This window comes from Camelus ferus, chromosome 5, assembly GCF_009834535.1.
Source record: "Camelus ferus isolate YT-003-E chromosome 5, BCGSAC_Cfer_1.0, whole genome shotgun sequence".
Lineage (NCBI taxonomy): Eukaryota > Metazoa > Chordata > Mammalia > Artiodactyla > Camelidae > Camelus > Camelus ferus.
The window spans coordinates 78,853,096-78,875,876 of NC_045700.1; the positions used below are offsets into that span (position 1 = coordinate 78,853,096).

A 22,781-nucleotide genomic window follows, 5' to 3' on the forward strand; every position below is an offset into this window, starting at 1 on the left:
CTTTCCCCTTTGGTAACCATAAATTTGTTTTCTATGTCTGTGAGTCTGTTTCTGTTTTGTAAATAATTTCATTTGTATCATTTTTTTAGGTTCCACATACAAGTGATATCATGTGGTATTCTTCTTTTTCTGTCTGACTGACTTCACTTAGTATGACAATCTCTAGGTCCACCCATGTTGCTGCAAATGGCATTATTTCATTCTTTTTATGGCTGAGTAGTATTCCATCGTATAAATATACCACATCGTCTTTATTCAGTCATCTGTCGATGGACATTCAGGTTGTTTCCATGTCTTGGTTATTGTAAATAGTGCTGCTATAAGCATTGAGATGCATATATCTTTTTGAATTAAAGTTCCCCCTGGATATATGCCCAGGAGTGGGATTGCTGGATCATATGATAAGTCTGTTTTTTTTTTTTTTTTGAGAAATCTCCAAGCTATTTTCCATAGTGGCTGCACCAAATTACATTCCCACCAACAATGTAGGAGAGTTCCCTTTTCTCCACATCCTCTCCAGCATTTATTATTTGTAGACTTTTTGAATGATGGTCATTCTGACTGATGTGAAGTGACACCTCATTGTAGTTTTGATTTGAATTTCTCTGATAATTAGTGATATTCATTTCAGTGTCTTTCCTGTTTCTGTTGGCTATCTGTATGTCTTTGTTGGAGAAATGTCTATTTAGGTCTTCCACCCAGTTTTTGATTGGATTGTTTGTTATTGAGTTGTATGAGCTGTTTGTATCTTCTGGAAATTAAACTCTTATCAGTCACATCATTTGCAAATATTATCTCCCAGTCTGTAGGCTGTCTTTTCATTTTGTTTATGGTCTCCTTTGCTGTGTAAAAGCTTACAAGTTTAACTAGGTCCTATTTGTTTATTTTTGCTTTTATTTCTGTTGCCTTGGGAGACTGACTTATGAAAACATTGTTACAATTTATGAAGAGACAGATATTTTTATCAGCATAGGAATGCATTAAAGTTTTCTCTGAGATTTAGTTTATGTAAATAAGGAAATTTTCACTTGCCCTGTTTGTGCTCAACTGTGAAGATGCAGAGGACCTAAAGCTTTAAAATTAGCATTTCCCCTCCAGAGTGGAGTGGACTCTGTATTGTGGTGGGAGGAATGGGCACAGGAGTAAGAAAAGTTCATTGAGACTGTGAAGGAGAATTAGGAGGAATGCCAAGGGAAGTAGGGAGTCCTCAATGCCCATCCAAGGTAATCTCTACGGGGAAGGACAGTTGGCTTAACAGGGCAAGCAAAGGACTGCTTTGTACCACTCCACAGACCCCACACATCTGGGGGACCGGCTAGCAGTAAGGCTTATCAATAGCACATCCTCCCAACGTCATGGGCGCAGCCAAACTGGTCTGTGATATTGACCAACTATTTGTGTAACTGTGATCTGAGTTAGGGGAACAGAACTGGGGACGAAGGAGACAAAGCGGGAGCACAGGCAGGGCCAGTGAACAGAAGGAAAGCCTGGAAGATTCCAGGGTCTTCTTCCTGTGGGACTGCAGGCAATGATTTCTTGATTCCACAGACCTGTGAGAGGTCAGTGTGTCCTAGTATTGAGGTCAAGAAAAATGACCTATCATGAGGACCTTCTTAGTAGCAAAATTGTGGTGGAAAAGATAAATGGGTGGGGGTGTGGCTTCTGCTACCCAGGCGGGTGATGAAGCAAGTTTCCCTCTTATCTCTGGGAGGCAGGCTGATTGGCATGATGACCTTCAAAGATCCCCATGGCCCTAGAATCCATTATTACACACAGACAAGCCATTCTGAATTCTCTGCACATTGTCAGGCAGTGTACGGGCAGCAATTTGTTTTCTGGCTGGAGCCCCTTCTGGCCACGCATCATAGCACGTAACATGCTCCCTTCCTGGCCAGGCCAAGTCCAAGACTTATGTCCCCTCTCGATGGCACCAAGGCCAGACCTGGCTTCAGGAGACTAACAGTGTGTCAACACTGGCAGAAGGAAATGGGAATTGTTGCAAGATAATTTGATTAAAAAAAAGAAAGAGCTCTATTACTAAGCAGAAAAAAAAAAAAAAAAGACTTAAGGCCTTAATGAGCTCTAGTTATCTACACTCAATTCAATTAACCACATAATTATTTCCAGTTCTCTCATGCCAGCAGCTTATTTTCACAAACACACACAGACACACCACACACACCAGGTAGAATCTGCCTCCCTCTTCGTGAAAATGTTTCAGTCTTCCTGTTCATCAGTTCAAAAAAAAAAGAGGAATACAAAAAGAGACATGGAGAACAAACACACAAACCCAAACCAAAGCCTCCAAACCATGTTTTCCTATTTTCATGACAGTTATTTCATTCCTGCCGTGCGTTTCTCCCTCTAATTTAACTGGGATAAGACAAATATACCATATTCTCTCTAACTGCCTCTAAATTTACTCAACTGGTACTAGAAAGAAGAACTTAACCTCACAGTAATTGAATTTAAATAACATCCAATTCCATAAAGTCAAACACGATCTGCATAATAAACAAACCAAGCTCCACGAGGGCTGGCAGAAAGAAAGGTCATATTTTATGTGTCTATTCATAATCATAGCTGTATTTCTAATGACCTACACGTGTGATGTACCATCCATGTGTCTTTCTGTACAGCTCATCGTTGCCGTCATGGTTGTTACCAAAGAGCTAAAATTAAAGGCTGATCTGCCCTCACTCCTTTGCCTGACTCAATAGAAAAACGTAACTTTGATAAACCTCGCTGGCCAGAATTGGGCTATTTGCATACAGCAATGGGCTGGGCCTGTTTCCAAGGTTCCAGGCCACGAGGCTGAAATTTCAGAGATTCCAGGTCACCGTGTTCTCTTTCTTTCTCCCAAGTCAGGTCAAGCCAAGGGCACAAATCAGTGGCAAGGTAAGCAGCAGATACTCAGTTGCCTCCTGGGTCCGCCCTCCGTGGTCCCTGCACTCAGGCAAGGGGTGCCTAGCTTCCGTGGTGCAAAACCCTCATGTTATTTGAAGGGATTGTGGTGAAATTCTACACAAATTAATTTTCAGTCACTGTAGTTATTGTGTCATTCGGCGTGTTTTGGGGATACAGCAGAGATTACAGTGGCAACAAGCTATGATGACGTGGTATGTACATCACCGATGTTCTGAGCCGTGGCGCTCGGCACTTAGAACCTTACACATGGCTGACTCTTACAGAGCAAAAGTAGTAGGGTCTTTCCTGGGTGCCATTCCCAGCTATGCCACTCTCTGGCTGGTGACATGGGTTTAGGCTATCTAAGTCTGGATTCCTTGGTTCTCCGAATTTCACATACATAAGAATCACCTGGAAAACTTGTGAAGCATTCAGATTCCCAGGCTGCACTGCAGAGACTGACTCCACGGAGACCCACTCTTCCTCTCTTGATGCCAGGTTGGCTAAGACTCATTTGTAAAGCTCTGGACCAGAGACCCTTTAGCAAACCTTCCGTCTCCTATGTGACTCGAAGACTCTTATGTAGACAAAGAGGAAGGTGAATACCAACAGCTAGAACTTACTGAGCACTTACTATGTGCCAGGCCCCATATGCAAGCTTTGACTGCTGGGTTCAAGTCCTGGTCCTTCCACTTACTAGGTGAGGGGCGTTGTGCAAATTACCTACACGTCCCGAGCCCCAGCCCTGTCATGTGCATCGGCACTGCTTTGTAGACGTCTGGGCTGCTGTGTCTGCCTCTCTTACTAATTCACACTGACCAATTACGTACCAGGGGCCAGATGTTGTTCTAAGCACTTGGCATGCATGAGGCTGTATCTAGCATGGCTACTGGGGCCGATGAACCCAGGCTGGCTGGTTTGAATCCCTGCTCTCCCATTGATCAGCTGTGTGACCTTGGCAAGTTTGCTCAGATGTAAAGCGGGACCAAGGGGTACTTCCTGCCTCCCAGGGCCTCGTGAGGATTCAATGAGATCGTACCCAATGAGGAGTCAGAACCCTGCCTGACACAGGGTGAATGCTCCTCGCACATCACGGTATGTTGTCACGCATGTGCCCGTCTGTCCTTCGTGAATCTCTTCATGCCCTAACGAAAGGAGGGAGGCAGAGAATGCTGCTCCCTTGCACTGTGGAGGAGGGGTCTCTGCAGTTTGTTGCCTTCCCCAGCACCTCACTTTACCACCTTGTAAATGAAACTCATCAGTCTGAAGCCTGTGAGTACTTAAGCTGCCTGGGAGCCTGGAGAAGGAGTACAGGTAATAACAGTGTGATGAAGGCCAGGAGTCTCCAGGTGCTGCTGACTGCCTGTTATTATAGGGAGAGGGAAGAACCAAACAGACACCCCAGCTCTCCATCCACCCACATGGCTCTATCTCAGACCCAGCCTTCCCCAGGCCTCCTTCCCTGACGTGCATGTGTTTCTACCTCCTGCTGTGGGGTTAAGTAAAGGTCTTAAGCTGTGAGTGTTTTCAGCCATCACTCCTCTTGCTGTGAAAGGCTGTGAATTTGTGTGTTTATGAGACCAGCTGAGGGCCTTGCGATGCCCTTGGAAGTGCAGGGAAGGAGGGCAGAGCGGCTAACATGATCTATGTAATGAAGAGCTTAGCATGGAAAGGGAGGTATGAGAGGGGAAAAGAGATTTTTGCCGTGTAATTTCCTCTGCCTGCTTTTTAAAGAGATTGCAGTAAACGCTGAAATGTTTTTCAGTTCTTTCTCTTTTTGGGACTTGCATTTCTCCTTCAACATGAGCTTCATTCAGATTATACTCCATTTAGACCGAAAAACCCGAAGCCCAGAGAGGGCTGTGGCCTTTCCTAGGGTGGTGCAGGAGGGCACTGAAACAGGAACAAGTTGCAGATGTCTCCCTCTCTGGGTTCAGAGCTTCAATGAGCCTGTCCCGATCCCTGCAGGACTGATGCCTCTCACTGGGTGACACCCATTCCAGAGTCTGTGGAAAGTTCAGCCCAGCTCTTTTCACACCTCTCAAGGAAGCGTACTATTCCTGAAGTCTTGGCTCCGATCCCCCGTCAGGAACACGCCTGCTAAGCAGAATTGGAATTACTATGGTGTGTGAAGAGACTCCGGTCTGTTGACTCCAAGCTTCTGCTAAGCTGCCACAAGTGGTTGTAGCTTCTGTCATCTTGGCAATTTTACTTTTTGTTCGAAAGAATTCTGTATTCCTTACTTCTGAAGCTGGGAAGGGGGGTTGGTCTTCAAAGATCTTCGTCTCCAGCCTTCAGCCTCTGGTCAGACTGCCTGTCAGAGCACCACCCTTGACACACAGGGTGCTCCTGTTAGAGTAACGCTGGGGAGGGGAACCCTGGGGTCCACCATGCTTGCCAGTGCTTCCAGGTCCCCCTCTCAGACCCATGTTGTGAGGACCAGTGCAGGACACGGCCAAAGCTCACAGAACAGCCCAAGCCTCTGTGCTTAGTGATCGGGGGATACTTGTGGACCAGGACTGCTTCCTTTCAAAAGATGGCGACTGTAGCCCGCAGTCTCCTCTTAGGAGCGGTTCAGCAGCCTGGGTTGAGCGCTGGCTCTCAGCCTTGGCGCTGCGAACTCAAGATGGCGCCTGCCCGGGAGACTCTCACACGCTAGGACACGCTTCCTCAAACCTGTCCAGACTCTTAGCTTTCGCCATGGTTTTTAGGCCTGCATTTCGCTTACTTAGAGGCTGGTATATAAAACATTACTTCCTTTTATCTTCCTTTAACCTCTTTTAGATGACAAGATGGTTAAGCAAGAAATCAGGACTTGTTTTCCATTGTTTTCTGGGATTTGGCAACCCAGCCATGTTCTCTCTCCCCTAATACTGCATGACTATTTAAAACTGCATTCCTCTTCCCCTCAGCAGTCATCCATCCACACTAAAAAGTTCTGTTTTTAGATCCTATTCTCATGTCATGCATCATTTCAGCCCCCTTTTTTCTAGACCTTCACCAGTCTCTTAGGTTTGTAAGGTAAGTTTCCCTGCCATGTCTAAGATAGACAAGGACCCACATGTCCAGAGGCTGAGAGAGAACAGGCTATATCTTAAGAATATGTAGAGATTTATAACAAATCAAAAATTTCCTCTTAACTGTAGCCCCCCAACATACACATGCACACATAATTTCCCCCAAATCAGAATCATAACTTACAGCCAGTTTATAACTTGTATTTTTAAATTCACACTATGTCATGAAACATTTCTCATGGTGAGCCATGATTTTGTGGACTATATCCACGATTATTTCCTTAGAAGACAGGCCTAGGGTGGAATTACTCATTCAAAGGGCATGGACATTTTTAAGGCTCTAAACACGATCAGAAGGCCATACTGGTCTTCAGAAAGATGACAAGAATTTCCATCCATATTCTTACAGTGTATCAGTCCCTGCTGCTCTTGGCCCCTATTCAAGGTCTTGTCCTTTCTTCACATTCTCACGTGAAGCAACTGTCAGTAGTAACGTGGCTGGGGTAACCTGAGAAAGAAGGCTCAGGAACTCAGGCAGTCTGTTCCTCTCTACCGTTTTTTTCCACGTCGAGAAGGAGCAGGAGGTGGCTTCAGGATTGGGGCTAAGCTAAGGTAGGAATCTGCAGCATTGCAACTGAGGCGATCTTGGCAGAAGAGTCTCAGCTGTGAAGGAGAACCAAGGCGCACCTGGCCGGCTGGGGCTGCGGCATCTCAGCCTGGGTGCTCGGGGGCTTCTTCTTCTCGCGGAACTGGTTGGGTAGAGATGGCTCAGAGTACTCAGGCGTCTTAGCATAGCCCAGTCTCTGAGATGGCAAACTACAAGGCTAAGACACCTGGGTCCAAAGGTTCCCACACCTAAGGCCCTGCACCTGGATAGTTGCCTACCACTTCTCTTTGAGATTCCTACATATGGGAATGCCACACTGGTCCCGGTAACACCCTTGTGTGACTTGGCAGATTTGTTGTTAAAAACATATCTTCATCTAACCTGTTTTTTCCCTGCCACAATTTCAGCCCTTTTCCTATCTTTTCATGATAGATGAACAATGCACAGGCTCTAAGATCAAACAACTTCTGATTCTGCCATTTACTTGCTCTATCAGTTAGTTCAAGCTGCTAACTGTGCTCCTGAATGTGTACCCCAAAATTAGTGGCTTAAAATATAACCATTTATTTTTCACAAATCTATATAAGTTGGCTGATTGGTTCTGCTAATCTTGGCTGGGCTCGTTCATGCATCTGTGAGTTGGCTAGATTCTGGCTGATCTAGGATGGGATGGTCCACCTCTGCTTATAGGTCTCTTATCACCCAGTAGGACTGCCCAGGCTTCTTCACATGATGCAGGAACAGTTCCCACCAAGAGAGGGCAAGCTTTGATGCACAAGCACTTTTTAAGCCTCTGCTTACATCAAATTTACTAATGCCCCATTAGCCAAAGCAAGTCATGTGTGTATCCCAGAGTCAGTGTGAGCAGGCATTACCAAAAGGAAGTGGCTACAGGAAAGCATAAAGACCTAGGATCATTAATACAATCAGTTTATTACATTAGCTCTGTGACCTTCGACAATTTTTTAACCTCTCTGAGCCTTAGTTCCATCACCTGTAAAAATGCAGTGTTTGTAGGATTCTATGCTATAATAGATGTAAAATGTGTAGCACATAGTAAACTTTCCATGTGTATTAATTTCCTTCTCCTTTTCTTTTCCACCACTTTGGACTTCCTCTTTTTCCTTAAATGCATTATTCCTATGCATTACCTTCCACTTTCAAAGCTTCAACATAGTAATGCTAAACCTTATACCTGCAGCTTCTGCTGAATCCCCAACTCCTAGCCTGTGCCTAACAGAGTAGGCTCTCAATTTATTCCAAAGATTTGGAATTTGGATGCCAAGGGAATCAAGGAGTCTTCCCCTCCCTTTATTCCTGGAACTATACAGTTAAGAGATGATCTCTGGTTTTCTCATCTGGTTCCACTACCAAAAGTGAAAGAGAAAAGGTTAACATGTTTGCATTAACTGATGACTCCGAACAGAGGCAATAGGATGCAGAACCTCCATTTCCTAATTTAAAGGGGCTTTAGGGGCAAGATAAGTATCCTGGCCTCCCCTTAGCTAATCAGGCTCTAGAAGAGACAGTAATTGCAGCCAGTCCGTCCTGCTGGGGAGACCCAAGGCTGCCAGCTCCCTTGCTGGGAATAGAATAGAATTTTAATTGGCTGTGAAAGCATCATGGCAGGAGGTGCACAAAAAAGTTGGTCCTCTCCCCCAAAGCAGGTGAGAGAAGCAAGGGAAAGGCCCTCGGGAGGATTTTGGCAGCAAAGATCCACTCCATTCAGGGGCCATCCCGGCTGCAACACCACTGCTCCAGTTCCAGGGCTGAACTCCAGCCAGGATCAAGGACTCTCTCCCATAGTGCACTTGGGGTGGTCAGCCCAGCAGCGCCAAGGCTGCAGACCTTCTCACCTCTGTGCTTCCCTTGACTTTCATGAGACAAGCCCTACATAGTTACTGTCACTTGTATAACCAAGAAAACCAACGTTACCCACCTCAGAGGGCTCTAATACAAGCTTACCGCCCCGCTGATCCAGTGTGTGTGTGTGTGTGTGTGTCCATTTTCCATTCGTGTGATTTGAAGCAATGGCATAGCATTCCTGTACTGTTGTTTCAGAGCAATGCTAATATGTTTTCACTCAAATAAATTAATGTGATAATGTTTGGGGAAGACATGTGCTGGTGACAACGTGTGTGCTTTCTGCCCTGGCAAGTCCTAGAACACACACGTGGGATGACAGGTGTAGGTCAGTGGATGTGACTACGAGAAACAAAACAGTGTGAGTTTGTTAGTGTAAATGTACAATGGTGCATGGTGTGGGCTTTGGAGACTGCTGGACAAGTTATTTAATCTCCCTGTACCCTTAGTTTCTTCATCAATAAAATGAGGGCAATAGTAGTTCTTATCTAACAAGGCTATTGGAAAAAATGATTTGATGTAAAGAGCTTAGAATAATGCAGAGGCTCAATAAATGTGTTTTCATGACTACTTTTAGTGGAGAGGGTGGAGCTGGTCATTGACCTACCCATTCTCTGTCGCCCTAGTGATATAATGAACTTGTTGGTGAAAAGCAAAACAGAGAAAACAAAAAATACACAAGCAAAATCAATGCTTTCAGAAAATTATTTTGTGAGATAAAAGCTTGGTAGAAATTCAGAATTTTCAAAGAAACTGTACTACATGAATGCTTCAAAATGTAAAGCAATAAAGCATCATTTATAACTACTAAACAGTTTTATTGGGCATTTTGATTTTTATTATCAAATTTCTATTGAAAGTTTATTACAAGTTCATTTATGGGAGGAGAGATGCATTGAAGGTGACTATTGAAAGTGGAATTTTATAATTTATAAAGATACGAAGGCAAGCTTCTAATTTTTAACCCCCCCCCCCACACGCACTATTTCTATTCTCACTGCTCCCTCCCCCTAATCATACCTACTACCTCTTCATTGGGGAATAAGACATCTTTCTGGTTTAAACTCAGAACACAGGAATGAAAATAATCAGAATTAAAGAAGTGACCAATACGCAGAATCCTCTCTGAAACAGTGAGAGCTTCATGTTCATAAGAAGCAGGCTGAAGTCCTTGACCTTTGGGAAGAAGCGCTTGAAGAACATGGCATTGATTCATGATTTTAGAAGATAGAACAGACTACTGGCAACAGCCCTTTCCCCCTCGAAACCTGGCCCCCAGATCACAACTGGGTGTCCAGTCTCCCGTGGCTAGTCGGTCTCACCTTGGACCGCTGATGTTTGGGAAATTAGTAGGACAGCCACTTAAAGAAGTAAATGTTCACACAAATCAACTCACCCTTCAAGGGACGATTTTTCTCATTTTTCTTGCATCTGCCATAGATTGGCAGGGTCCATGGAGACAGAACAGGTTCTGTCCAAGGTGGGAGACAAGGTGGGGACAATAGTGGGGACCAGGGAGAGCAAAATTCTCCTTTCGTTTAGTTGCCTCTTTCGTCCTCTTTCCCTGAACCCTCATCTGACAAAAGAGATAAGTTACTCCTGACATGTACATTATGTAAGGTAAATATCATTTATTTTTGTTTCTATTCTGTTGTCTTTGTCTTTATTTTTTAAATCCCCACCAGCCAAGTCTGTCTTAGACTCTAGAATAGTGTGTAAATCACTCATAGACTCCATGGAAACCATTCAGCTCAGCAAGCAAGAATGCCATGTGTGCCACTTCTAATCATTCACCAAGCTCTCAGTGACAGGGTTCTCACTATCTCACCCATGATGGCTACCCACTGCATTTTGAATAGCTCCAATCAGTGAGTGCTTGCTGGAGGAATGATAAACAGTAAATTGCAAGTTGCAAGAGGGCAGTGCTGTGTGCAAGTCATGATAAAGAGGCATTACGAAGCCTGGAGGGGGATCAAGCTGTATGGCCATGTGCATCTGTACCGGTAAGAATAGTATGCATGTGGAGCCGGAAGAGGAGATAGGCAGATGTAAGTTGATGGTTGTACACTATGAGCTTGTCTGAATGTTCACGTGGTCATGGTGCCTTTTCCTTCACCTCTGCAATGATTTCCCCCATCACCGGTCCCGCCTCCCTCTTCTGGAGTAAAGCCCTATCCCTGTTCACCACGAGCATCACCTTTCTTGCCTTGGCTGTAACCCTCAGGCAAAAATGCCAGAGGGATGAAGAATGGAGGAGAGGCAGAGAAGGAGAGAGGAATATAAACTGAAATAACCCAACTAGGGAGCTTGAGGGGTGGGGGCTACAAGACTCACCAAGGAATGGGTGAGCAGGCTCTTTATGGCCCCAGCCAAACCAGCAAACATCCACACATGTAGACTCAGACTCAATGGGAAAGAGCTCTATTCCCTGAATCTTTGGCCTACTACCTCTCAACCCAGAGTTATCACAGACTTATGTGGAAACTGAGCAACATGTGCTGGGGGCTTTCCTAGATGATCCAATCACGTGGAAGGAATCAGGAACTGGCCATTGCCGACCATCTCCCTAAACTCATCCCTTTTCCTTTTGCCTAAGTCCCTCAGAGGCATGACACAGTGTAAACTCTCCAGGATAAAGAGGCAGAGGGACCACGCACATCTTATCCCAGCATCCTCTGTATCTAAGTACTCTCCTTTCTTATCAGGATATCCCAACACATCTACCGAACTGCATCCCACTCTCCTTTCACCTAAACATTGTGATCACGGTAAAGGTTGTTTTGATTTCACCATTTGGACCCCAAGGACATTTGATTCTGTATTCATAAATGCAAAGTTTTAATGGGAGATATACATGCATTGCTAAACTCTTTGAAAATGTATTTTCCAAAGAAACCTCCATTAAGCCAATTTAATTTTTGATCAATCTTTTTTAATATAGAGCAGTTAAACTGTTTCATCTTTTTTCTATTTTTCATTTAATGTTATTGAAATTTTTCATTGGAATAAATCATCTTGTAAGTAAAATATGTGTTAACCATTTGATTAGTTGATCTGTTTTTGGTCCATATTAAAATTCACTAATTATAGCTTCTGTCGTTGAAAATTTTATTCTGTGGCCTTTATAATCCTTCCAAATTTAATTTTTTTCTGGATCAAAGTTTGTAGATCTGAATTTTGTTAAGAAGCTGTGAATGTTCTGCCAGGTTTTAATAAATTATTAATTTTGCAGAAGGCAGTTTTTTAGCCATTCTCCATTTTCTTGTAGTGAGTGTTCCTAAATACCATGAGTGAAGCTGTCCTGCCACACATGAGCAAGAGTAGTTTATTAACTGCCTAGTGCACATGGGCATCAAATAAACACAATCTCCTTTAAGCTTTCAACAGTGCTGAGAGGTAAGTATTATTATCCCCTTTTACAGATGAGCAAACAGAGGCTAAGAGTAGTGAGGCCATTTGCCCAGCGTCATGCAGATACAGCCACTGTGTGATGCACCTGGTAATTGAACATTAAGCTTTGAATGTTAAGAGCTTTTAATTTTTTCTTCCTACTATACCACAGTGTCTCTCTCTCTCTTTTTTGGGGGGTGGGGTGGGTAATTCGATTTATTTATTTATTTTAATGGAGGTGCTGGGGATTGAACCCAGGACCTTGTGCATGCTAAGCACACGCTCTACCGTTGAGCTACGCCCTCCCCTCTGTCTTCATAATGACACGGTGTCCGCCAGCTGCACACATACCTCATGATGCCTTTTGGGTTGTTCTTACCTACTTCCTGTTCTCTCTCTGTCTCTGTCTCTCTTACTGTCTCTGTCATATACACACCCCCTGTGCTGCTGACAAAGCACCCAGACTGCCATCTGACTCCAGGCCTCCCCCTCCTCCCCGCTCTTGGGTAGGTGGGGGGGGGGGGTGGCCACAGCCATCCCAGGGGACCCCCTGGGAGGATCGCCTACTGGCAGCACCTGAGGTGGATTCACAGAGGGTCACTTCAATGTGTGCATGCAGGTTCCCGCTGGAAACTTGAGTGAGGTGGCCACGTGGGGTGTGCATGTGTGTGTGTGTGTGTGTGTGTGTGTGTGTGTGCGTGTGTGTGTGTGTGTGTGTGCGCGCGCGCGCACACGCGCTGCTCACAGTGACTCACAGGGGCCTGACCACCGGGCTGGAGGGATACATCAGCATGCTGTTTCTTCAGGAAGAGCGAGTCTTTTCAGTGGAGCACATCGAGCTGGTTTCCTTTTTTACAGCAAATTACAGGGGGATGGGAAGGAAAGGAAATGGAGGGAGAGAGGGAGGGCGAGGGGGTTCTATTTTTAAACCTTTATCAGGCATTAGTTCTGTGGAAGTTTCTGTGAGGAAAGAAGGGAAGAGAAGATTGGAGGAAGCAAGGGATAGCTGGGAGGAAGCAAGGGATAGCTGGCAGGAAGGGCAAGAGCTAGGGTAGTGGTTTTTAAACCTATGTTTTTTTTTTAGGGAGCTGGAACCTTTTCTTCAAATGTATCCTATGAGGAATGTCAATATTTAAACCAAATAAAAGGGAAGCTGTGTTAATTGACACGAGTGAGAGTTTCCAGGTCCTCACAGTGCACAGGGGCTGCTGTGACAGCTCTACGGAAGGCAGGTTTAGACCATTTGTTGAGCAGGGTATCGGAAGAGAACCACACTTCCATGTATTCATTCATTCATGAAATACTGGTTGATGCATATTATGTGCCAAGTGCCGTACAAGACGCGTGGGGATATTATGGCAAATAAAACAGACACTGGTCCCTGTTTATGGTCTAGCAGGAGAGACAAACCTCTGTGAAAAAATCAGACAAACAAATGTAAAAGTGCTGCTTTGACAAGATCTGAAAAAAGAGGACAGGGTGCCCTGCCCTGAGGGCACCATACGTGGGCTGAGGGCTGAAAGACAGGCACTAACTAGATGCGGAGGGGATAGCAAATCTAGGGTCCTGTGGCAGGAGAGAGCGCGGCAAGAATTCTCGATGTCAGTTCCTGCCTTGTACCCCACCCCAGCACTTAGTGGCATAAGCCACCACCATTTTTACTAGTCTCACCATTTTGTGGGTCAGAAACACGGACAGTGCTTGACTGGGCACTTCTTCTCCATGTGGCATCAACCAAGGCCACTCGGTGGTATTCAACTGACAGATGGGCTAGTCTGGAGGGTCCAGGATGGCTTCACTCACATGTCTGAGGCCACGTGAGGCTGACTGGGGGCTGGACTCAGCAGAGACTGTTAGCCTGCACGTGGCCACTCCAGCATGGCGGTGTCCGAGTGGTTGGAATTCTTACATGGTGGCTCAAGGCTCCCAGAGAGTGTTCCAAGAGACAGGAAGTAGAAACTGCTAGTTTTGTAAGGTCTGGACCAGGAAATCAGCCCAGCATCAATTCTACTGCATTCTGTTGGCCAAAGTGGTCACAAAGCCCTCCTAGATTCAAGAGGAGGGAACTTGGACCCCACCTCTTAATGAGAGTGTTCAAGAATTTGTGGTCACCTTTAATCCACCGAGGCAAATGTGAGGGATTGGAAGAAAGCCAGTGTGGTTGCAGTGCAGAGTGAGGGGGGACAGTGAGGGAGGGAGGAGGAGGCCTTGTGGGGGAGAGTTTTATTACCCAGGCAGGGCTGCAGCACGTCTCTGTGCAGGTTGTGCACTGTCCAGCTCCAGAGGGTGCCATTCCCATTGTCTGCTACATGAGCAGGGGCCTTGGGGTTATGCAATCACAACCTACATGGCCACACCGACCCCAGGACCCATGTGAGACCAAAGATTTTGCTGATTGACACTCAGAGCTTTTCTGTCTCACGGAGATGACATACAGGTGGCCTGCAACTTAAATAGGAGTTGGTTTAAAGTTTGGGTCTCTACAAGTTGAAAGTTGCTACAGACTGAATGCTTGTGTCTCCCCCAGTCACATGTTGAAATCCTGATCACATGTTCCTAATCATATAATAATATCCTTATCTTTCATATGTTGAAATCCTGCTATTAGGAGGTGATTGGGTCAGGAGGGTGGGACCCCTCATGAATGGGATTAGTGCCGTTAGAAAAGAGACCCCAGAGCACTCCCTTGCCCCTTCCACCATGCAGGGACACAGCAAGTAGTCAGTCATCCATGAATCAGGAAGCAGGTTGTCACTAGATGCTAAATCTGCTAGTACCTTGATCTTGGACTTCCTGGCCTCCAGGACTGTGAGAGAAATAAACATCTGTTGTTTATAAGTCACTCTGTCTCTGATATTCTGTTATGGTATCCCAGATGGACTAAGACAGAAGCTTTACCTAGATTTACTATCAAAGGTCACATCTGTTTTTAAAAGCAAGCATCCCCCACTCCATGCCCCCTAGGTACTCTAGGCAAAGGGCTTGGCTTGTCTGAACCAACCTGTCTGGCCAACGGCAAGAGCATCTTGCCCTGCCTACTCTGCTGTACCCCTCAGGTGCCAAGGTCTTCCTGGTTTGTCCCAATTTGTTCACTGAACCAGTCCTCTCACACCCTTTCATGATTCTGCCCTGACTCTGGCCTAAGCAGGTTCTGCCTGCCAGCCTTCCTCTGCAGGCTCAGAGGAGGAATGCTTCCTGACAGACTCCATTCTCCCCTGACTCCAGCCTGGCTCAGCTTCTACCTGGTGTCCTCCTGGCCAAGCAGCTGGTTTGCCCACACCTCATGCCAGCCCTTGATGGGGCCCTGGCAGAACACAATTACCAATGGGTTTGAGTTGTTTCATGCAAATTTGAACATTTTCATTGCTGTAGAATGTTGCACTGCATGGCTGTATCATCATGTACCATCCACTCTACTGTGGATGAAGACTTGGATTGTTTCTAGTTGAGGGTTGCTATGAACAACTCACGTACATGTCTCAGTAAGAAGGATGGCCACTTGAGGAAGAGGGACCAAAGGCAGCAATGTCTCCCTCACTGGCCTGATGGAAGTTCTAGACCCCGAGCTGCCATCCTCTCAGCGCATCTGACCCTTCTCCTTCAGAAGTCCCTCCCACATGTGGTACTTCCCAGAGCTCCAGGCTTGATCAGAGTCAGAAGATCGTTTTCCAAATATGGCTCAAACTATTTCTCTCTCTTTTTTTGTTTACTAAAGTATAGTCAGTTTACAAAAATGTTGTGTCGATTTCTGGCATACAGCATAATGTTTAAAAATACGGAATGCCTCACAAATCTCACAAATTTGCATGTCCTCCTTGTGCAGGGGCCATGCTAATCATCTCTGCACTGCTCCAATGTCAGTATATGTGCTGCCAAAGTGCACACTATGGCTCAAGCTCTTGATGGTTAACTGCAGTTCTGGATCTTGCAAGTCTGGAGTTTTAGACTGACAAAAGAAATGGGATCACAAGCTCTCAAAAGAGGCTCCACCAGGATTTCTCCTTTTCTCCACCCTAGGAGTTTATCCATAATAAGTCTGTCTGGCCCTAGTTGCTATGCCATGTCTTCTAACTACCCTAGTCTTGACTTCTCTGGATTTTAAGCACTGGCATACCTGCTCTATTTTGGCAGTTCCTATTGTGCTGATCTAGTCCTGAACATGCCCAGTGGGAGAGAAGTCCACTTTTATTTCATAGACCAAATGTTGGCCTCTTGTCTCAGCCAGCATGACCCCAGCATATTTTTCTATAATGAATGCCATGTGATCCCAGGCAGGTAACCTAACCCCTCTGAACCTCTCGGTTTCCTTGTCTGAAAATTGGAGCTAGTAACTAACCCCTGTCCAGCTTGAACAGTTGTTGAGAACCCAGTTCTTGGAGCTAGACTCCCTGGGTTCAAATCCAAGCCCTGCCACTTACTAGCAGACAAGGTGGAGCTACAGGAGCATTCAGCCTCCAGCTCAGGGTGTGAAGCATGAAGATGCAGGGTGCAGGTGACACTTAGGCTGGGAGGCTCCTGACGGTAACTGCACTGTCTGACATCACGGGTGCCTTCATTATGTGATCTGTCAGTGTCTGTCTATGAGTGCGAGGCGTTTAGCACTCTTTCCAGAGAAGGATGTTTATAAGCAATTAATAATGATTAATAATGAACTGAGTAAACCATCATTGGGGCCTATAGATATTACAACTCCTCAGCAGAAATGAACCAGGAATAAGAAGGAGAAAATAAGTGACAGCCTGGCTGTGTGAGCAGATACCACTGGGGAAACTGAGGCAACACTGAGCAGGCTATAACCATCATAGCCTCTGGAGCCTATCTTCAGTGTTCCAGCCTGGCTCCTCAGAGCCTGGCATCTCTGCAGGCATGACCCAAGGCCCTTGGGTCCTCCATCTCCACCCAAACTTCATTCAGAGTAATTCTATTTTCATCTGCTTTATATATTGGGGGGTCTATGGAATTCATTTGAAAATAAAGTTCTGCTGATAAAAAATGTTAAACACAAGAATTAGATTTTTGTTAGATGTTAATTTAATTTTATTCTTCCACTTTGGGTTCTTCTGTTACATAAGAGGGTAATTTGAAAGTATGCAAACACAGAAAACAATAATGATGCTTCCTTATATTTTCATATTGCTTACAAATTTGCACTGTGCTGTTGATCATGTTTCATATTTGATTCTCACAATAGCTCAGTAAGCTCTTCAGAGGAAGACTTATTCCTCATCTGCAGGTGAGGAAAATGGGGTTAAGGGCTCTGAAAGTTTCCCAGGGAAATGAAAACCTCTTTGGGAAAAGTCCTATCAGGCTCTGGTTGGTGATGTCAGTGATGGTGCTAATCACAGAGCTGACAATTTTTAGGTGCTGATTTTGGTCAGTTCTTATGCTGGAACTTTAGCTATTCACTCTTTTGTTTCTCACAAAGACCCTACGAGGCATATAATATTATCAGTAATTTGAGATTCTGCGTCATTGAGTAACTTGCTAAAGGTCACACAGCTAAGAGTTTATGCATTGAACTTGAATCTGATCATGAGAAAATGATTAAACAAATCCAAATTAAGGGACAGTCTACAAATAAACACCTGTCCTGGTCTCCTCACTCTTCAAAAATGTCAATATTCTGAATGATAGACAGGTAGGGGAGCTGGATAGAAAAAAATCAGTTTATGGGGTCAATCAGGGATATTTGAATATAAATTGTATAGCTTTTAGCGTTGTGTCATTTCTAATCTCCCAGGTGTGATCATTGTATTGTTCTTATATAGGAGAATATGTTTGTCCTTAGGTTCGTAAAGAAATATTTAGGGGGATCATGAAGTGTGCAAGTTACTCTCAAACGGTTTAGAGAAAAAATTTTGATAGCTAGCTAGCTGGCTAGATCATTGTATATATAGATGTATATAAAATATGTATGTATGTATACATATGAATGTATGTATGTAAGTAAATGTATACTAGATATAGATATAGTGTATATATATGTGTCTCTCTCCATCTATGACACATCTATCTAAATATATATCTATATATATCTCTATCTGCCTGTCTACATGTCTATCTATCTATCTAGAAAGAGAGAAAACACACAATGTGTCAAAATGGGAATCTGGGTAAAGAATTTATGAGTTTTCATGTTATTATCCTTTCAAATTTTGTATACATTTGAATGCTTTTAAAGTCAAAGTTGAGGGAAAAAAATTTTAAGGAAAAAAAGTCAGGCCCATGGAGCTCCTATCCTGGACTCCAGATCTTGCGCCTTAGGACAGCCATGGAAACTGGTTTCCTGAGGGCCAATGACTGGCCCCCTCCCCAAAGCTCAGTAAACAGACCGGACAGGGGAGCCCTCCGGTGTACCTGGTCCTGCCTAAGGTGTGGCTTGTGAGCCAGGCCCACCCTTTGTTTCCTGAAACTGCATTCTACTTTCCCTCTAAGCACTGTGCTTCCCACTCTTTGTCCCTGACAGTCCCCAGAAAGGAATCTTGCAGGTTGACAAAGGAGCCCAGATTATGACGTTTGCAGGCTGCCCAGACAGTTATATATCATTCATAGCTCATTAACCCGAGCTAAAAAAGGAAAGCTCTCAGCACAGTCAGCTGCTAATCCTCAGGGCACTGCTTCTGATTTGGTCTAGATTATACAACCTGCTTTGCCACTCCCTGTCTCCTGTTCCCAGCTTCTTTGACTCCTTTCTCAGAGAAGGATGTGGACATGCAAACCTGTCACGGTTGCTCTTCATGTTTGCTCCTTGTGAATGGCAGAGGCAAAGTATTTGGAGAGGAAAGAGGATAGTAATCATGGTCAAAATGCAGTCTCGAGACTATTGTAGACTTCCATTTCCTGTCTTCCCATCTATCCTCCTCCCATCCCTCATAAGCATAAAAAATGAAGGGTTGAATCTAATGGCAACATATCTTTACAAAGCATCTGGTTCTGAAGATCCCATGGCACGTTACAGATGGTTTCTGGAAAACCTAATTAATCCTCACAGTGTGTCTGTGAAAGAAGAGGTTTTGATCTAAATCTACCCTGAAGAAGGCACAGAAGTATGTAAATGATAGTAGAAGGAATTCAGACCAGAAGAGAGGTAGAATTACCAAACGGTATGGACATAAAATAGGTTTCTATGGCAGCTGATACATTCCTTTTTCCAAAATATTTTTAAAATAGGAGAGAATTGGACATAGGACACTTTCCTTTACATACTCTGCTCAACCCAGAAGGGCCACGTAAGGCTTACTTGCCTCCACCACACTTGAGTTTAGGTGTGTACGTATAACCAGCCTAATTAATCAATGGACTACCCTGGGCACAGTGATTGATTCAGGAATAGGTCACATGACTCAAACCATCTAAGGTGGTCTTCCTAAGATCCTAATCCTTTTCCTTTAAAAATATAAATATAATTTAAAAATAAAATTTGAAATCAAACTCTGGATACTTACTAGATTCAGGTATATATCCTATGTCATTACTTAATCTTCAGAAATATTATTAGTAATGATTTTATAATAATCCATACTGTGGCTGAACCTCAAATTTTTTCATGTCCTAATTGTCAAACACTTAGTTTTTACTCACATTTTTATTTTAATAAACAACCACATGAGCATTTTTAGTGGAAATTTCCAGAAGTAAGATTAGGGGCCAGTGGAATATGGACATTTGTAAGAGTCTTCTTTCTGGCAAATCCCATTCCAGAAACATCATCTCCATTTATTTTCCCATCCATAGTGTATAAGCACTTGTCTTACCTCATTCTGCTCAGCATTACATATTATAATTTCCTACATTGCAATGAATTTTTAGGGGCAAATGGTATCTAATTGTGGTTATAAGTTGTATCCTTTGATTACTGGTAAAGTTGACTTTTTTTAGGTTTAACAAAATAATTTTTAAATGGAGAGAAATTGGTTCCTCTTTTGTGACTTTCCCATGGTTTTTAGAGGTAAGTGGTATCTAATTGCTCTTTTAAGTTGCATTCCCTCAATTATTAGTAAGGTTGAAATTTTAGGCTCATTAAAACGGTTTTAAAGTAGTAAAATCAATTCCTATGTGACTTCTTCAATTATTTTATGTCTAGTGTATCATGTTTATGCATTTGGAAAAACTGACTAATATCAAATGTTAAAGAGTAAAAGTTACAGCCTCCCTGCACCTGATTGTAGAGCTGCTATAGCTTCTCCACAGGTAGTTCTGAGGGAGCAATGGCAGGTGACATGAGGCGGCACGTGAAGATTTTAAAAGCACATGTGTACACCAGAAATTGACACAACATTGTAAACTGACTATACTTCAATTTTTAAACAAGGATACATGCGTCCCAATGTTCACAGCAGCACTATTTACAACAGCCAAGACATGGAAGCAACCTAAATGTCTATCAACAGATGACTGGATAAAGAAGTTGTGGTATATATATATATTTTTTTATACAGTGGAATATACATTATATATATGTATATGTATTATATATGTATGTGTATATATACACACACACAATGAAATACTACTTCATAATAATACAACCATAAAAAAGAACAAAATAATGCCATTTGCAGCAACATTGATGGACTGAGTAATTTTCTTGTTAACTGAAGACAGACAAATGTCACATGATGTCACTCATATGTGGAATCTAAAAAAATGATACAAATGAATTTATTTACAAAACAGAAACAGACTTACAGATATAGAAAAAAAATTTATGGTTACCACAGGGGAAAGAGGGTGGTGAGAGATAAATTAGGAGTTTGGGATTAGCAGATACTAACTACTATATATAAAATGGGTAAACAACAAGGTCCTGCTATATAGCACAGAGAATTATATTCAATACCTTGTAATAATGAAAAAAGAATTTGTAGCTCTTATTGTATGACTAAATTGCTATGCTGTACACCAGAAACTAACACATTATAAATCAACTGTACTTCAATTAAAAACATTTTTAAGAAAAAAAAAAGCACACGTAAGTGAGTGTTGCCATCTTCCTCTTTCTGACTGCCTCTGACCAACTCTCCATCTCGCTCATCTTCATTCACAACTGCTAGACATGATTCCTAGATATGCAAAGGCTGTAGAGAAATCCAGTTTCTCAGGGTTGTGGAGGGAGCATAGATTTTCAGGGCCTCCGAAGGCTGATGTGAATATTGCATGAAACACATCAAAGATATCTGATTCCCCTGCCATTTAAGTGACTTGAATCAGCCAGAAGATACCCTTAATTAAGGATCCTCTCTATGCTGAGCCTCGAAATAAGCATTATGGGAAGCACTTAAGGCTAAGGCAATAATGGAGGAAAGGAAGTCATCGTAGAGAGAGGAGACGGTGGGGCTGGAAAACCGCAGTTAGGTGAGCCATCGATCCTACCCCATCCCACATCCCAGGCTTCGTTTCTCAGTTGCAAGTAAAACAGGGATTATAAGAGAACCAGGCTGCATTACAGCAGTGTGTTATGCTCACAAGATACTATTTGGAAACACTTAAGTTAGATTTCTCATTCACACCTTATACCAAAATAAACTCTAGATGAATTTAACACTCAACAAGTTTTAAAAACATCTCCTATATATCCTTTCTGTACCAGACACTAGATGAGGTGCTGGAAATACAAAACAGATACGAGGTTTCTGCCCTTCATGGAGTTTACAGTCTAGCTGCAAAATTGTGTAAGTAGACAAATAAAATATACAACCACAATTCTTGATAAAACTTATGAAGGAAAACCATAAGGTGCTAAGAGAAAGAAAAGCAGGCGCTGGGAGAACTTCTTCGGGTTGCATAACCAGGAAAGGCTTCTCTGAGATAATATTAAATCTGAGACTTGAGGGGTGAGAAGGCACCACCCTGGAGAAGTTCATTCCTTCCACGCAGGCTGAGGGAACAGCAATCAGAAGACCATGAGAGTTGAGAGAGCTGGACACACAAGAAGAACAGGCAGGTTCACATTTTATAATCATGGGATAGAGAAGTCCTGTCTAAATGTGGTTCCCAAAAAGCTGGGGCCACAGAAGTTCGACAACATAAAAAAGTTTAACTACTTCATGGCAGAAACCACATAAAGTTAAAGACACGTGGTAAACCAGGAAAAGTAGTTGTAACTTGTACGACAATAGGTTATCTTTACTGTATAAAAGGTACTTAACACCAAATATAAGAAAGGTTAACCGTCCCCAAAGAGGGGTGGGGGGAAGGTCAAGGAAATTCACAAAACAAGAAACACAAATGGCCAATAAATGTTAAAACTCCTCTAATAAATGAGAAATGCCCATAAAAACGATTGTAAGGTACCATTTTTTTCCCCTCGTGAAATTGGCCAAAATTGAGAAGGCTGTAACCCCCAGAACTGAGGAAGGTAGAAGGAGAAGGTACTCTATTCCCTGCTGGTGGGAATCTACGTTGGAATACCTTTTCTGGAGGACACAGAGCAAAAGTCTTAAAAATACGCCTACTCTTCAACTCAGCAATTCCGCTTTTAGGAATTTATCAAAAGGACTCACTCAGTTCTGTGGAAAGATTCATTATAATATATTCTATCTATGAGGCTGTTCATTATGATATATTCTATCATGATTAAAAATCAAAGGCAACCTCAAGAGGGTCATTCATACAATGAACTGCAGTGAAATCATAAGAATGAGTCTATTAAATGTGTACTTTACTGACATGGAAATGTATTCAAGATGGTAGGTAAAAAAAACAGTACTTATAATAAGATTGTATTTTGTTTTAAAATATCATGTATACACACAGAAATGTCCTTAAAAATGTTAATAGTGGTTGTCTCTGAGTGACTGGGATTACACGTCCTTTTTACTTTCTTCTTTTATACTTTTATGTGTCGTTTGACCTTTTTAGAATGAGCAGGCATTACTTTTTATAATAAGAAAAATAAAGCTGTTTTCCTGTTGGGGTGGGTAAAAAGTGAGTCATTACGGTTCCCCTGGGCCAAAGGGGGCTGGAAGATGATCCGGCTGCCTGGCTTCCTCAGGCAG

At 43.3% G+C, this 22,781-nt stretch overlaps 1 protein-coding gene and 1 pseudogene across 1 annotated transcript in view; both read right to left on the reverse strand.

Moving 5' to 3' along the window:
- MARCHF4 (membrane associated ring-CH-type finger 4) overlaps positions 1-22,781 on the reverse strand; it is a 93,519-nt gene that overhangs the window by 28,770 nt on the left and 41,968 nt on the right. The gene's annotated exons all lie outside the window — the stretch shown is intronic.
- Positions 15,554-15,667, reverse strand: LOC116663942 (annotated as a pseudogene).